General features: G+C 34.0%; 1 protein-coding gene across 3 annotated transcripts in view; it reads right to left on the bottom strand.

Annotated features, from left to right (window-relative positions):
* Positions 1-1,233: 1,233 nt before the first annotated feature.
* The window catches only part of ZNRF2 (zinc and ring finger 2), a 98,223-nt gene continuing 92,821 nt past the window's right edge, over positions 1,234-6,635 (bottom strand). For 2 of the 3 annotated variants that reach the window (XR_016223002.1, XM_070059696.2), the window contains one exon: positions 1,234-6,234. The gene's annotated coding sequence lies outside the window, so the exon portion shown is untranslated. The remainder of the gene's footprint in view (positions 6,235-6,635) is intronic. The other variant, XM_070059697.2, reaches the window with a different exon arrangement.

Genomic DNA, 6,635 nt, shown 5'->3' with positions numbered 1-6,635 from the left:
TAAGTTCTTTTGTCTTTGCTTTACCTAGTGCCATTGCTGTAGTTCAGTCTCTCAGCACCATGCCTGAAACACTATACATTTTCTAACAGATTTCTCTGCCTCCAGTCTCATTCCTCTAGAATCAGAGTCTTGCTTAATCAGCTTGGCACACACATTTCTTCATGACTTGTTGTTTGCTTACCTCTCTAAACACAGTAGCTCTCCAAGACTGTTATGTGTTTCTCAAATTTTTGCATATGAAAACCCTTCCCAAATTTCCACTTCACATGTTCCTTTATCCACATACCCTAGGCTATGATTTTTGTTGTTGTTCTAAAGGCTTTAATCATTCTGTTGCCTAGTCTGAGTTTACTAACTCTTCTTTGTGCCTTCAAAACAGCTGATGTCTATGTCTTCTCAGAGCATATGTCATTCTCTCGATTGCAGGGTCAGTTGTATTTCACTGCTATTTTGTTGGTCAGTTGCAGTCCACAGAATCAAGTAGTGCCTAATGTATAGCTGCTTTTTATTACTAGGCTGCAGTAACAGCAGGAATCACAACCCATAATGTTCTTTATTATACCCATGCCTCTTTACACACATCAGTTAAAGTCTTATATATTACTACTATACCTCATGACTGGAGAGTACAAAAATTGTTCATAAATGGATATAAATATTTCTACTGTTTATAATAGCCACTAACATCATTAAGTGTTTACTATGTGTCTAGTCTTGCACAAATGTACCTTTCCACTGACTACAACAACCCTGACGTGTGAAATAGGGTTATTACTTCCTTTTACAAAGGTGGGGCACAGAGAAACCATGCTGCCTGATCTTCAGAGATGGCTAGGACAGGCAGTCTGGCTCCAGAACCCATGTTCTTAACCACCTCACTGCAAAACTCAACTCATCAGGAAAGCTGTGCTTCACAAAAGATTTCCTCTTCTTTTTTAAAACATAATGGAATGTTACCAAATATACAACTAAATTTAAAAGTTATGATTATGTACTAGATCATCTGTCCCCAAAACTTAAGAGCTCTCCAGTCACATTTCAGTTACAAAATTTACAAATAAGTTTTAAATTTAAAATTTCAGAGTACATCTTTACTTACGGTTACAATGAAAACCTATTTTTCCATTATAACTACAACAGTCATTTCTTAGGTCATTACAGAATTGTACTTAATTTTGGATTCAATTTTATGGTCAAGTGCATACGAAAATAAAGAAGCCATAACATCAGTTATTTATGGTGATTTTTCAGCATTGAGATATTTTTGTTTTATTGTAATGTAACATCAACTTCTAGACATAAGGGAGGATTATGACAAATTCCTTCAAAGTATTCTTTTATTTTCTACATCTAAAAAAGGGAAAATTTATCAAGATCATTTAGAAGTTTTATTTATTAAAATGTCAATAATGAATTGTCCCATTTCAGTTTAGAACATACTAACACAAGTTATTACTGATACACTTTCTGTTTCTTGTGATTGATGCTTTTGATATTTTATTTAACAGGAAAATACTTTCAAATAGGAGAAATTAAGAGATAATTACAGAAGTGTTTTGGAAACCACGAATAAAGCAACAGAGGAAATTATTATTACTATTATTATCTATTATGACTTTCAAACAATGAAACTCAAATTAAAAAAACACTGCAAAGAAGTAAAATGTATGAACTGATTATGTGTGTCATCACTTAAGTCTAAAATCTCTTTTGCATCTCCCCACAGGGTCTGCTAACTGCATTCTATGCACATGGGTACTTAAATGCTACTGACTTGGCAATTACATGTTTTAAGATTCTGGCACCAGCTTTACTAACGGTATACAGCTATCAAACATAAATCACCAGTACCTATTCAACATATCCAAGTCAGAAAAGGAAGGCCTGAAGAATTTGTAATGGGAGAATTTAGATACTTCTGTCACCAAGACTTGGGCCCTGACAGTGGCTCCACAGCACAGGGCAGAGCTAAGAAAGACTATTGATAAACAGAGACTGCAAAGTCACTTCCATTTTTTTCATTTGGGATGTTAGTTTATGCCATGCTGTTCTTTTGAGTATTAGGAATAAACAGCTAAAAATCTATCTCATTTTAATCATTGGTCTAAAATTAATGAAAGCTTAAACATCTGAAAGTAACCAACTCCCTTAACTACTGTAATGCTGCATTTTCAACTACAACTAAATATTACTATATTTGGTTTTCTTTAATGCCTTTTACTTTCCACAGAGAATCAGCTGACTTAGGAGACAAGGTATTTCTCATTTAAAGAAGGAATTTTGTGACCATAAAGAGGATATTCAGCTTCCTGGCTCAAGTATACCATTCACAGATCTGGTATTCAGAGTACTGTCTGTGTAAGTTATTACCAAAAGTTTTACCAGCTGTTCCTGAATATAAATGCTATTAGGAGTGGACCAAGCAGCAATTTAGTTTCAAAATGAGAAGATATGGCAGAGAAAGATGGTAGATACAATTTAACTATTGCTATTCACAACACAGCAAGGATAATTCTAAAGAAAAAAAAATAATAACAGGGAATGGGCCAAAGATAAGATAACTGGCATGCTAGAATTTTTTTTAACTAAGAAAAATATCTATACATTAAGACAAGGTATACTTCACATCTAATCATCCATTGTCAGTACACACAGAGTTCATCTTAGGATAAATCAAAATTGCAAGAAAATGGCCCAAATGAACTGTAAGATCTCCTGCAGCTATATATAGCGTAGTTCTCATATAACTCACATAAGCATCACTGGCCTCTTGGTAGTTTTAAATAGTTTCTGACAATCTGATTTATAGGGAAACTTCCTCTGAGAATACTTTAGATATCATCAATGCATAGTGTGGATGTCAATTAGATGATAACTCAATTATTCTCAAGTTTCAGGCAGTCTCATGCTTTGTTCAAATGTAGCCCACTGCTGGGAAAATCCCCTTCTTTCACTAAGTCAGTGCGTGAAGCTAAGTAACACTTACATGGAATTTATCATCTTTCATTTACAGGAACATCCCCACTGCTTGCTACAGTATCATTATCTAATGACTGCCCTTAAACTTTACTATACCCAAACACAGAAACACAGCTGTGAGCCCAACAAACTTTGCAAAGGAATCGGCCACTTGGGTGAACTGACTCAGACTGCACTCTTTAGGAGACGCACACTGCAGATGTGCGCAAGGCGGCTGTCAGTCATTTTTGGACTGGTGGGCGAAAAAGGCAACAGCAGCACAGCATTTAAAGTATAAGATGTGCATTAAGAAGTCAAAAGCTATATGTAATGCAAAGTTAACATAACTTTAAATCTTGTTTTTGTGATCACAAAATATCAATTATAAAAACCACTATTAATATTGCAACCATAAACATCTCTTAATATACAATCTATAAACTGATTTGTAACCAAATCTGAGAAACATATATTAAGACCAAGCTTACTCTATTTCTCTGGCAAGCAGCCAAAAGTAAGAGTATAATTTTACTGTCTCTTCAACATTCTGGCAAGGGCAAATTTTACAAAGTGCCCTACCAAGAAAGATGAGTCAAAACTGGTGATCAGTCCACTACAGAGGCAGAGAGGCACAAAAATGAAATCTGAGAACATACTGCTTTCCATACACACGCAGGTGATCTCACATGAAGATTACTTAGGAAGATTCTAGAAAGCCATACCCCACTTGAAAAGAAAATCAAAGCTTTCAATCTTTATTATGTCTCTATAATATTTAGTTGTCTACAGTTTCAGCTAAATATTTAAAAATCTAACATGATTTTATGTCTTTCTTACACTACTCTGTATCTGTATATGGATTTGCAAATATTATAAGTGACATTAAATAGAATACTACTTATAATATTTTCCAGAGTAACGACTGAGATTAAAAATTGGAGCACTTGGGCTTTATAAACTTTTTTTTCCATTTTCTAAATTCTTTTTAGGAAGGCATTGCAGATGGAATTTAAAGTAAAAATGCCACCTTGTAAATTTTAACAAAAAAGGGATTGTTCTAAACAGATTAAGTAACTACTGTTTGAGACAAATATAATAATCAAGCAGCAACTGACAAACGCTGAGCTTTCTCTAAAACCAGAGGAGCAGCCACAGCACAGAAGCTTATGACAGAGGCTAGTCTAGGAAGACAGAGAAAACAAAGGAGAAGAGGTGAACTTAAGCAGCACACGTCAAAACCTGTAGCAGAAAATCAACTCCCAGGAGAACAGAAACAGCTGATTACCACAGCTGTAATAAATGTCTTTTAAGAAAGGAAGACAACAAAATTATCATGATCACAGTAACATACCAACAGTAGAAAACAAATTGGTTCTTTACATCCTAAAAGCGTTTACTCAGGGGAGGGAAGAGTGTGAAAGCTCACAAAATTCAAAGTGTGAAATAAAATGGATTCAAATTAAGATTTCATGGTAACAGAAAGAATGGAAGGAAAGACTATTTCCCTCGAGGGAGGAGTATTTTCCAAAACTACTTGAGAAGCACCTATGCGAACTGTGCTGTCAGCTGTCACAATGGAGGTCTTGGATTCTCTGAGCAATTGCAGCATTGACAAAAGGCATTTCACAGCGTAGCCTTAGGGAAAATGTTATCCAGTCTCAAATCACACAGAAAGCAATTAAAAATTCTTTTAATTATTTATAATATACAAATTTTAATGGGTAGCAGCAGTTGCTCCTGTATTTGCCCTTGTAAAAAATATGAAACAGAAGCAATAGAGAAAAAAATTCAGAGAAGAGCAGCATTAAATAAAAAAGCTATACTTAAATACATAAAAGAAAGCTTAAAATAAGGAAATAGTGCAACTTTCAATTATACCAAGTAAAGTGCACTGCCTAATAACTGATAACATTTTCCCTATGTTGAAAACACCAAACTTTCTTACTGGTATTTTTGATATTTAAAAAAAAAAGAAAAGAAAAAGACATTCACTATTGTAGCCTTGATAGCTCTCTTCCAGTATTTTTAACCATTCAGATATATTTTATGGGGATATTTATTCACATAATTTTGCTTAATACATTTCTTTCTATATGACTGAATTTAAAGTCTTTATAACATTTTCAATTACAGTAATAACATTAATAAATTATAAATTAACAAAATTATCATATTTGCTTTAAAAATCATTTATCAAATGCTAATCTCCAGAGTATCTGGAAAATTAAAGATGCAAATTGCTATAAATCTGGCATCACAATTCTGATTTTTAAAGGTATATAAAATATCCCTCAAATTATTCCAGGCTCCACCCCAGAAAGTTTTAGTTTACCCTTTTCATAAGTTATTATGTTTACAAACTACTAAACACTTGACCCAAATTTGAGAAAACTGCCTGGAGATGCAAAGTACAATAAAATAATTACATGAAAAGAATAAACAAAAAATACCCGTTAAAACAAAGTTATTATATCTGGCAGTACTTAAAACTGGTAATTCATATTTCTGGAAAAGTTGCATAGCTGCAAGATGATTCACTGCTGAGTAACTGCTGGGCAGTTTTATTTAAGAAGAAACGACATATTCCATAAACTGCAGTTCAGTAGACAATGCCACATTTAATTAAGATGTAATTATGCAATTTGATTTACTCTTTGGACTACATTCTGATAATATTAAACCTTTAATTTAAAAATACTAACACATTTTAGCTTTCCTATGTAGAAGTCTATTTTCCACTCTTGGGGGGAAAATGGAAGAACTTGAGATCATAGTCTTCATTCAGAGAACATTTTACTGCTTGATTACATTTCTTGGTTTCACATTTAAGACTTTAATTTATGAGAATTATGTGGTTTGCAATTTAAGAATAGATGAATGCAGAAACATTACACTGGGGAAAAGAGACCCCAAACTAGAAAAGGAGAACAAACCATAACACAATGAGTTGCGCAGCTCTAGAGAACTTAATAAAAAGTAAATCAACTTTTAAAGCAGTTAACTTTGGCGTCGGAATACAAAATGTTTCTCAGTGTACCTATGTGGATGACTAGTAAGGGATGTGCAGCATTTTCAGAATCCCTGTGTGTCCTTTCTCTGTGGGTCTGGTGCTCTGAGTTCTGTGCTAAGTGTGCCATCTGCGTGCGACAGCACTGCTCTCCTGCACGCTGTCCTTCTCTGTATCACCACATCTCACAGAACTCAGGCTTCTGTGTATCCAGAGACAGATTCTCATATCCTCTCGATTTTTCAAGTATCTTGAAAAGACAAGAAAACCTGTGTAAAAAATAGATAAATGTATGCAGTGATCATAATAGTAATACAAATCAAAATGCAATATCCATTTCCCCAGACATTGCTTTAAGATGTTCATACCCTTCTATTTTAGAAATTTATTAAATTAGTGTCCTGCGGAAGAACAGATCAAGACAAATAAAGGCCAAAGTTTAAAATAGTCACAAAAATAGCCAATACGCATCAGTCATTCACCCACAATAAAGACTACACCAGAGAACATGAACACGCTCACATACAATTTATTTCATAGTCTCTCTCCAAGTAACTACAAAGTCCAAAATAAAAACAGTAGACAATTTCTTAACTAATCAAGATGTCAGATATTCATGCGTTTATGCAGCTCTACTTCAGTTTTTCATTAAATTCTTACGGTGGACATT

This window comes from Oryctolagus cuniculus, chromosome 16 (genome assembly GCF_051225735.1).
Source record: "Oryctolagus cuniculus isolate XC-2025 breed Fujian yellow rabbit chromosome 16, ASM5122573v1, whole genome shotgun sequence".
Lineage (NCBI taxonomy): Eukaryota > Metazoa > Chordata > Mammalia > Lagomorpha > Leporidae > Oryctolagus > Oryctolagus cuniculus.
The sequence above is the reverse complement of the archived record's forward strand: the minus strand, read 5'-3'. Positions and strand labels throughout refer to the sequence as shown.